This window comes from Etheostoma cragini, chromosome 10 (genome assembly GCF_013103735.1).
Source record: "Etheostoma cragini isolate CJK2018 chromosome 10, CSU_Ecrag_1.0, whole genome shotgun sequence".
In the NCBI taxonomy this organism is placed as follows: Eukaryota; Metazoa; Chordata; class Actinopteri; order Perciformes; family Percidae; genus Etheostoma; species Etheostoma cragini.
Window position 1 is genome coordinate 13,793,661 of NC_048416.1, and position 10,988 is coordinate 13,804,648.

Below are 10,988 nucleotides of genomic sequence, written 5' to 3' on the forward strand. Positions count from 1 at the left end.
GCACTGTCCCAGACCTCAACGCAATAGTGTTGAATAGTGTCAACCAAGAACGCCCCTCCACACCCAGAGCTTTCAGCATTTCTGGACAGATTTTATCAATCCTCTGGGCTTTTCCACTGTGGATTTGTTTATCTACCTCAGCGACTTCCACCAGGGAAATTGACAGCATTCCCCCATCATCCTCTTCCACCGCCCTATTACCTCCTCAGTTGAGGTCAACAGCGTCCCATTCTTACCGTATACAGCTCGGATGGTTCCCCAATTCCCACTCTTAAGGTGGCGAATGGTTTCCAGGAGCACCTTGGTGCCCATCGAAAGTCCTTCTCCATGTCTTCTCCAAACATCTCCCACCCTTTTCCTCTTTCACGGCTGATGCTGCAGCCTCCTTCAGTTGGACAGTTTCCCTAACCACCGTTGTCCACGAGGGTGTTTGTGTTTTACTACCCCTTAAGTCACTTAAGACCCTACGACCACAGCTTTCCACCGCAGCTTTAGAAATGCAAACTTTGAACATTGTCCACTCATGTTCAATGCCCCAGCCTCCACAAGGATGCACGAAAAGCTCCGCCGGAGGTGTGAGCTGAAAGTCTGTCAGAGGCCTCCTCCAGACGTTCCCAATTTACCCGCACTACCCGTTTGGGCTTACCAGGCCTGTCCAGAGTCTTCCCCCACCCCCTGACCCAACTCACCACCAGATGGTGATCAGTTGACGGCTCCGCCCCTCTCTTCACCAGAGTGTCCAAAACATACAGCCTCAGATCAGATGAAACAATTATAAAATCGATCATTGACCCTTTGGCCTAGGGTGCTCTGTACACTTATGAGCATCCCTATGCTTGAAAATGGTGTTTGTAGTGAACAATCCATGACATGCACAGAAGTCCAACAACAAACAACCACTCTGGTTTAGATCAGGGAGGTCGTTCCTCCCAATTGTGCATCTGTGTTTATTCATCATTGCCCATGTGTGCGTTGAAGTCCCCCAGCAGAACTATAGAGTTCCCCACTGGAGCCCCACACAGGACTCCATTCAAGGTCTCCAAGAAGGCTGAATACTCTGAACTCTTCATTGGTGCATATGCACAGTCATTCAGTCCCCTCACCTGAGACCACTTTGCCATGGGAGACCCTACCAGGAGCACAAAGCTCCAGACAGCACAGCCCGCTGGTTCATAGGGACACACAAACCTCCACCACGATTCGGGGATGGTTCCCGGAGAGGCCATGTGACCAGTGCTTAAAAATATTAGCCTCAATTCCTTTTATTAAATGCAATTGAAGTAATAAAATTGTTGCTTTTTCTGAAATGAAAAAAAATTACTATAGCGATTTACTATAAAGCAAAATCATTTCTTGTCCGATTACACGATTAATCGATGGAATAATCGGTTGCATACTCGATTACTAAAATAATCAATAGCTGCAACTCTAGTTTTTTTTTTAACAACAACCATGTCCTCCCTACAACCCCAAGTACTTTATTACACCGTGATCTTTGTGCAGATGTTTTTGCAGCCTTGCAGAACTATACCCTGATAGTTCCTGGGCCATTGGAAAGTTGCAGGAATGTAATAACATAACACATGTAACGCATGAAATTTAAGTCCTTAAGGTATAATGTGCAGTTTTAGTTAGACCATCCCATAAAACATTGAAAAACAATTACTTGGAAGTGAAAGTACCACTAGGGCTGCACAATTATGGCCAAAATGATAATCACGATTATTTTGATCAAAGTTTTGATCGCGATTATTCTCACGATTATTTGTTGATTTTAACCAAAACAAATTTTATTGTCACATAGGCTATTTATAACTGCGAGAGGGAGTGTGATGGACGCTACTCTCAGAGAGACGGCTGACTCATCATGAACGGGTCCAGCACGGGTCGAACGGCGGAGACTCATGTTGTGCGTATGAAACGTCTGTATCGTCACTGCGCTGCATTTTTATGAACTATGATATTCTCGCCATGGGTCACATCTCGGGCCCCTGGTAAACTGGTAAACCTTAAGACCGACGTATAACCGACTGCAATCTGTTGAGTTTTCCTCCCGTTACTCTGTCCTCTGAGACTGTCTACATCTAGAAACTAAGCTGCACGGGGTGCAGAGAACAGCTCTGACTGGCTCATGATCAGACGGGTTGACGGAGCGGGAGATTGGCTATGCAAAAACCCGGAGCGTCCGTTCTATAAAAAAATAATCGCTCAATCACGCAAATTGATCGTGAAAAGTCCAAATCGTGATCGTGATTAAAATTTGATTAATTGTGCAGCCCTAAGTACCACCCAGTGCTAGTTCTATTCTATGGCCCCTCTATAAGGGCCATTCTTATTTTATTCACAAACATTGACAACAGTTATAATGCAAATCAAGGACAAATCACGTGTAATCACATGGTAAAAAAAGCCTTTTTGTGTTTGCAGCTTAACTAATAAAGCTTCAGGTGTCCGTGCCTGATCTGCATTAGTCAAGTTGTATTTCTCTGCGCGTTCAGTATATTAGTGGTGATTCAAATTTTTTACCTTTAACACAGCAATCTGTTCTCTGCAAACTAAGCACACAGCTTTACCTTTGACTTCAGTAAATAAATACTTAGAAGTGCAAGTTTTGTTAAAATCTTGGCACTCCATTTACTTTCATTGTTGAATTCATGAAGCATCCACACAGTGGTAAATATCGCCATGTTCACAGCTCAACAAGACGAGCTTGACGCTTTGTTGGCTCGCATCAGAAGGAAGTGCTTAGTAGAACAAATTTGATGAAAACACAGTGGTAGTCAGAAAAATAACATTGGATTTTTAATTTCAAATTTTTAAAGATATTGTACATGCAAAGAATTTTGTATGTGGAATTTTTGTGTTGCTATCCATCTGTCCTCGCATTGCATCCCAAAGCCATTAACACCTCAGGGTGATTACTTTCTTCCTTGCATTAGTCAACTTCACACAACACACCACACACGCAGACACACACACACAATGGACATTAAAATGTGCCGGTATGCCATTTGGGAGCAGAGTTGCTATCTTCTCTCTGTTTTAATTATTGTCATTACAGGAAATAGTGCAGACAAGCATTTGTGCTTTCTCTCACTTTGCTTCTTCCACTCAGACTCACACAGCATTCAGGGGAGCTGTTCCCAGGCATGGGCGCCTCACTAAATCATCAGTCATATTAAGCTCTGTTGAGCATTGCTTTGACAGCAAGGGGGCCACAGATTTGCAGCATTACCTTATCACAGTCAGACTATATCTGCTTTAAAAATGGAGGGTTGTCAGCAAGAAAAATATGTCAGACATTTTGTCATTTCCCAGATGTTATGCACGTGAGTGTACTTTATAAAAGATTGACTACTGCATTCAGTTGAGCTGCTTTTACTGCATATGCATGCTTGCATGCTTGTAACATATTAAAGCTGGTAACTTATTGTCCATATACTATTTGTTTTAAGTACATGCATCAGTAATTTTGATAACTGATCTCAAAAATGAATTAAGACTACAATTAAGATATACTTTTAAGATATTGTTATTTTCACCTTTTTTAGAGGGGGGGAGAGAGAGAGAGAGAATTGGCATTCAACTAATGCCGCATTGCCACTGCACGGCACGGCTCTACTCAACTCTCTTTTTTGGTTTCACAGTCTCTTTCATGTTATTGCATTTTATGTGCTGTGAAACTCATGAAATGACGATTTTATTATTAAAATAAAAGTTAAATAAAATTAAAATAAAAATGTGTCACATGCGGATTGTGATTTATGAACCTTGTTTGCTGCTGTGTACTTCCGGAGCTCTGCGGATTTTAAAGCTTCGAAGCCCTCTGTGATGTAAAACTTTAAAAACGATGTCAAACACATTCCCAGCATGACACCATGGGCGTTCCCTTCAGTCCCCTCCTGAGTAATGTGGCCTCCAGCTCTGTTTGATAATCAAAATAATGATTTTATTGTGTATTGAAAGGCTTTGTGCAAACTAGTTTCCATTTGCTTCACATTAGGCTTTTCCATATCCATGTGCTGTGTGCATGGGGTGCCACCAAATGAAAAGAGCAAATTACAGTCAATGTCATATTTTTTATTTTTTTATTAATGCTAATGGTGGCAGATAAAGAGGCTTAAAGGAATTTGTTACATTCTAACCTTTTAAGAACTGTAATAATTTCATGAACAAGAAGTAATATATTATATAGTTAGATACAGATGATAGATAGTCAATGCTCAATTAAATAACAAATGAGTCCTTTTATAACGTGAGCACAGACAAGTGCCTTCATTAAACATGAATAATGGTTTATGATGTATTTTTCATCATGTGAGATTTTTCAAACAAGGATCAGCATGACTGATGTAATCGCAATTAAACACAAGTATACAAATTTACAAACCAGTTTTCATCATCATCATTCATCAGAATTTGTGAGGTTTTCTCTTCCAACCACTCTCAATTTTGCATTTGCAGTATGATGCTACATTCACCTCTTTTCCCTGCAAGGTGTTATATGGTCTAGTGTTGCATTATTTTTCACCACAATAATAGGAAATGAAAAAAGCGAAATATCTTTAGGCCTTCTGGTACCACATGTGCCGATAACACAATAGCAGGGCTAAAAAGGGGTATTGGGCCCAATCTTTTATTTATAACAATGTTTTGTGAACTTCTTGTTTAAAGTCAAATCTGTAGTTTAAAATGTTCTGAGCAGAAAGGCAACATAAAGACCAAAACCAAAAGGCCTGTGTTTATAGCCCCTATTGATGAAAGAGTTGCAACCAAGACTGCAGCCTCTCAGTACAAACACTGCTCTTTTGAAATCCACCAACTGCTGCCAGAATAAACAGCCATACAATAGTAGCTTGTACATTATCATCATTCATTTACAGTCACTCCCCCTCTGCTCTTATTGGCAGAGGTGTTTATTACAAGAAAAGAGGTGAAAAAGAGTTTTGACAGATGTTAAATATTGAGAGTAGAGCACTAGATGTGTATATGTCCAGTTTTTTTTTTGCTTGATGGATAAATTAAATTGTTGTTGAACCGCCAGCACTTTTTCAAAATTTCTTTTCTTCTAATGATTTGTTTGTTTCTGAAACCATAAATCAAGTGTGGAGTAAACCTAGATGCTACACATCATTTAGATTTGTCCTGTGCAGTAATATTCTCTCTGGTTTAGATCATATATTTGAAAAAACAAACTATATCCATATGTCCGTACAAAAATACCATCGCAGTATCCTGTCCTAAACAAGAAGCTCAGTTTTTTTTTTTTTTTTTTTTTTTTGCCAGTGCGTCTTAAGTGGAAGTATTCATCTTTGCCTAATTGATATGCCACAGGCGTCTCTGAGAAAATCAGGCCATCCCTCCAGACCTGGGGCCAAGTGAGCTGCACAGTTTTGGAGCTACAGGGTCTCCAAGGAGATTGCAGTGGGATTATAAAGAAGTGCCCCTGTGTTTTACCCTGCAGCACAATGCAGCGGAGACGTGAGGCTGATTGCGTCACAGAGAGAGAGAGAGAGAGAGAGAGAGAGATATTTACACTATTCACTGATCCACAGGTGGTGGTAATGCACCAAGGACTGCAGCAATGCAGCATTAAAGGCAGACTGTTGGCAATTATGGCTGGGTATTGTTTAAAAAAAACTATACCAGTCTCCTAAAAGTAATATCAATAGAATACTTCATTTGATACCCTTTTTTCCCTACTTCAGAATAGATATCCATCATGTAAATGAAAGCATCTCTGGATACTGAATGGCCAACTCCATCAAATGCAACCAGACTGTAAGGGTTTTAGCTGCTGCTGTAGTGGGCAATCAGCTTTGACGAGACTTAGTTGTAATTCATGTCCTGTAGCTCTTATAAAGTCTCCCACCGTAGTGTTGGGCTTGTTAATCGATTCTGGTAATTTATGTGTCACGCAGATTTTGTATGTATGTATGTATGTATGTATGTATGTATACATAGCTAGCATATGCATTCTGACAGAGAGGAAGTATGTGTGTGTACACTCGCACACAGATTACAAATTTTCTCATGAACCTTGACTCTGGCTGTGTTTAGCGCTGAGGACTTGTGGCCTTGGGTTGATTCACAGTATTGTGTCTTAATCGGGATCTGTCTGCTCAGACGCACCGGTAGGAAAAAACACTGATAGAAGTTGCGGAGGTTGAGCCAACAAGACCTTTTAACCTGCACTTGCTAAACTTCTTTGCCCTTAATTCATGGGGCTTGTTGTATCCCTGTTCTGAACTTGTAGTTGACTTAAATGGGTGGACTTAAAAAACCTGTAAATAAACCTGTAAAACTTGAGTTTGTAGGTTCCCACACCTGTAGATTTAAAAAACAAATCCACTAATTTAGATCAGTGCCACTAGGGGCATGTTCTCCAGGATAATCTTTCCCATATTGGTCCCCTGCTTATGGTCGCATGGTTTTCTCAGCATCTCTCAGTGCTGCGTTAGTAGCAGGGGTGGCCGGGCCGTGTGATAAATGAATAGAGGACTTTGTTTCCCAGCGGAGAGAAAGAGTTGGAGCTTGGGGTCAGGAGAACTTCTTTTCTACTGTACATCCCTAATCATCTTTCCTTCATGGGCATGTTTATGTTTGCACATTTTTCCCCTTCGATGGTGCCAAAGGAGACTGAACTCATGAGGCAGCTGTTGGTTAAGTGTCTTTATATCCTGCAGTGTGTTAACATGGAAGCACACTCTCAGCATCTTACCTTTCTCATGCCCATTCTTAGTCCACAATCTGCTACAAAGTACACAACAAAGACAGCCTTGTCAAGTTGTAATTCAGATATCCAGATGTTTGTGGAAAAACACTGTTTGCAATGGTATCTCCCATAACGATGCAGCAATAAGAAACTGTGACATGATTCATGGCAGCGTCTCACCAGTGGGTTGGAGGAAACGATTGCAGAAACTGAGCACTGTGAATGTTCCGAATAAAATAAAATTGTTTAAAAGAAGACGGTGTGAATAATATGTACTTTCTTGAAAGTCCCACTAGTAACAGTACTGGTAAGTGTAAGGTGTATTTCTGTCAGATTTCCACATCTTGTCCCGTTGCAAGTTGCTCATTCTTACTTTATCTCTTCTTTCTTTCACTTTGATCCTGTTTCATCTCCTCACTTGTACGTTCTAATTCTTTCACACATTCAGACTGATATTCACACCCAGCTCAGTGTCTTTCAGGAGTGCTTGGACGCGTTTCCGCTCCCAAACTCCCCATGAGCTCTGGTCTCCCTACTGGGATATAAATAGGGGAGAGAGGAAGGGGGGACAAACTCCCAGGAGGGCTAAGGGTGGGAAGTAAAAAGTGGGGAAAGGACTGGGGCTCCACAGTTGCCGGTAGCTGCAGCCATAAATCCATTGTGCATGAAACACACACACACACACACACACACACACACACACACACACACACAGATTAGACTATGTTTTTGTGTTCTTGTGTAAATGGATGGAGAGAAAGAGATTGACTGATAATAAAGAAGCCTACTCTATATTCCATCTAAACCCTGTTTACCCTCACTAGGGTCTCATTCATGGTTGAGAAAAATGACAAAACCAAGAATATTATAATATTGCGATAGGCTCACTCTTTGCAGCGCCTTCACAGATTAAAAAAAAAAATCCATATAAAATCCATTATAGATTCATAAAGAGATGTTGTGTTGTTGAGAGCTGGATTTACTTGACGCAGCTGGTTAGTTCCACCTGAGAGACGTTAGGTTTTGAGTAAGAACGTCCCCATTGATTCTCCGCCATTTGTTTTTGGCTGATATTCAGTAAAAATGTGTGTTCGGGAGATTGACAAAAAGGATTTATCAGTTTTTATTTTGTATGTAGATAGATGCAGGGAATGTGGAACCAAAGTTTACATGTGCAAGTTCCTTCGGGTTACTTCCTGTACTGTATATTCGCTGTACGCTGTTAGCATGTGCTAAGGTTAGCACAACATGCGGATTGCTGCGCTAGTCACTCACACTGGCAAATGAAACGGTGATGCTGGAAGACCTGCCTGCGGGTTCCTGGTCAGCTTACAACCGCAACGGAGAGAGTGGTGTATGCGATGAGGATGGTGTTTCAGTGTTTCTTCACCGTTGTAGTAAATGGAAACGGAGTTAAGGTGTTACCACCCACCCAGATGTGCTCATCACCGGGACTAGGGAAAAACAAACTGGAGCCCAAGTCCTTATCCCCGTTGCTTTCAAGTAGCCTTTAGACGCAAAACACGATGAAACAGTTACCGAAGGAGTTTGCATTAAAATTTCAACACAACAATTGTAATAAGTAGGGCTGGGCAATATATTGATGTTGTATTTATATTGAGATATGAGACTAGATATGGTTTTAGATTTTGGATGTATCGTAATATGCTAAATGTTGTCTTTACCTGGTTTTACAGGCTGCATTACAGTAAAGTGACTTAATTTTATGAACTTCCAGACTATTCTAGCTGTTTATTATTTACCTTTACTCCACTAAGTCATCAAATCATTTCTGGAGAATATGCATCAAAAATCTCATTGTGTAATTAACTTTTTGTTAAACCACCAATAGTCAACCATACAATATCGTCGCAGTATCGACATTGAGGTATTTGTTCAAGAATATCGTGATTTTATTCTCTAGGTCGCCCAGCCCTAGTAATAAGGTACTTGAAGAAGCATTACCCAGCGTGTGAATCTGACAGCAAAGAGAATAGAAAAAGACAGAAAGCAGCACCCAAAGCATTTTATGAGAAAAATATTTGAGAAAATCTTTGTCATACCAATAGCAAAAAATGATAGTTAAGAGTTTCAATATAGATTTGAAATTTTTAACATTGTTTCTGATGAAAAAAACGAATTTCTCTCAAAATGCCCGCTCAGAAATTATTGTTGCTGCCCAAACAGATGCAATTTTTGGCTGGGATGCAAAATATAGGTACGACATCAGCAAAGCAAGCTCTGGTCATGGCCGGGGGATGTGCCGTTGCTACCGGGTGTGCTGGCTGGTTGGTTAGTTGGCTAACGCTAGCTTGCTATTTTACCATAATTGGCGATGAGCTCCAGGGTTTGTGCCGTTGCTACTGGAGGTGCGGGCTCTCCGTGCCACGCTGGAGATCAGGTCGAGGTCGGCAACGAAGCTTTCTAGCAATGTTTCCACGCTGTCCGATCCCCGCTGATGACATCCGTCTGCAACTGCAGAACCTGGATTGATTGTTAAAAAGTGTTAATTAAAAGGTATTTATTTAGAAGTGGGCTGGCTGCTAGTTGGCTAATGCTAGCTTCCGCACTCAACTAAGGCATCACATCTATGCCAGTGACAATGGTGTAATGATTCAGATGGACTACCAAGACAAGATGGTGCTCACTTGACTGGCCAATAGGAACATGGCCCCGCCCCTGAAATTATTTTCACATCGAGAGAGAAATCCTGAGTCAAGAGAGAAAAATTGCATCGAGAGCAAAGACTTGGGTTTAGAATTTTTTTTTTCACACCGATCTCAAAATATATATTTTTGAGTTTAAAAAAGTATTGAATTTTTTTTGAGAAATTCTAATTTCTATTAAAACGTTTTTTTAGTTTCAAATATTTTTTTCTATTGGTATGAAAACTTTTTCTTTCGGATCATTTATTTTCTCCCATGTAATAAAGAAACAAAGGCTAACGTTATTTGTTGCTTTGGTCCTTTGGGAGTTCTAAGTTACACTGCCATCTGGTGGAAATCCCAATACATTACAAAGCAGTCAAACTGACCTAGACTGTAATATAAGCGATACCGGCTGCTATAACAAAACAAAACATCATCTGCTGTGTCCTGTAGTTCCCTGCTACGGCCTGCTATGCTCTACAGTGCCCTGTTTCACCCTGTAACACCCTGCAGTGCCCGGATACGTCATAAACTACTACAACTACTATTTCTAGTTATAGTGACACACCCCCTACTGTGTGTGTGTGTGTGTGTGTGTGTGTGTGTGTGTGTGTGTGTGTGTGTGTGTGTGTGTGTGTGTGTGTGTGTGTGTGTGTGTGTGTGTGTGTGTGTGTGTGTGTGTGTGTGTGTGTGTGTGTGTGTGTGTGTGTGTGTGTGTGTGTGTGTGTGTGTGTGTGTGTGTGTGTGTGTGTGTGTGTGTGTGTGTGTGTGTGTGTGTGAGAGATTAAAAACAAATTCAAAAGGCCCTCATCTCAGTAGTGGTCTCTGTGGACCTTTTTATTTTATCTGACAGCTTTAGAAAGTGGAGGCAAAATAAGCTGTCATCGGAAGTAAGCAGAGGGCACATTAAAGCTGCCATGCCAAAATATTTGTTCAACATTGCGACCACAAGGCCTTCATCAGGGCATCAAATGTCGAATAAATGAATAAATTTCATGCTAGCGTTTGAAGCGCTTCACAATGCAGTGCAACTTGTCTTTTAAGTAACGCTCATAACAAGTGTTTCAGATCTTACAGACATATGCAAACCTAAATAATTATGTTTTCCCTTTTACAGTTTGCAGATATGCAGACTGGTAAACACGTGGTAAATGTGTTTTAGCAGGTATAACGGCACAATAAGGGGCTATTGATCGAAGCATTTTCAGGCATGCTGTTGTCCCATATCTCGTCCAGCATATGGTTTGTGTCTCATCAGGCAAACTCATTTAGGAAAGAGCTGTTTGACAGCTTAGTAAGTTTGCTCCGAAGGTTACAACGGTTCATCTAGTGTCAGCAATATTGCAAATCGATGCTTGCTGTGATGGATCACTTAAGAAAACCTCAAATTAGCAAAGAATGAATCAATGTTGATGTATGTATTGTATTAGTGTACCCTTAACTTCACTTCACATTTCAAGGTGTCAAACTCAAGCTCAGTCTCCGTGTCTCAGTTCCTCCAGAAATTGAGCTGACCTGGCAGCACCTCCCTCACGATTTCTAAAAGTGACACGGATTCTCCGATTCTCTGTTACTCACTTCTCCTTTTCTGTTTGCTCCTGGTTTTATCAGACAACAGCAAAAGT

The 10,988-nt window shown here is 40.9% G+C and overlaps 1 long non-coding RNA gene across 1 annotated transcript; it reads right to left on the reverse strand.

Moving 5' to 3' along the window:
* Positions 1-956: 956 nt before the first annotated feature.
* Positions 957-10,988, reverse strand: LOC117951901. The gene is made up of 3 exons (XR_004658278.1): positions 10,977-10,988; positions 2,028-2,030; positions 957-1,048 (listed from the first exon to the last, which is right to left on the reverse strand). It is a non-coding gene; the product is annotated as an uncharacterized LOC117951901 (long non-coding RNA).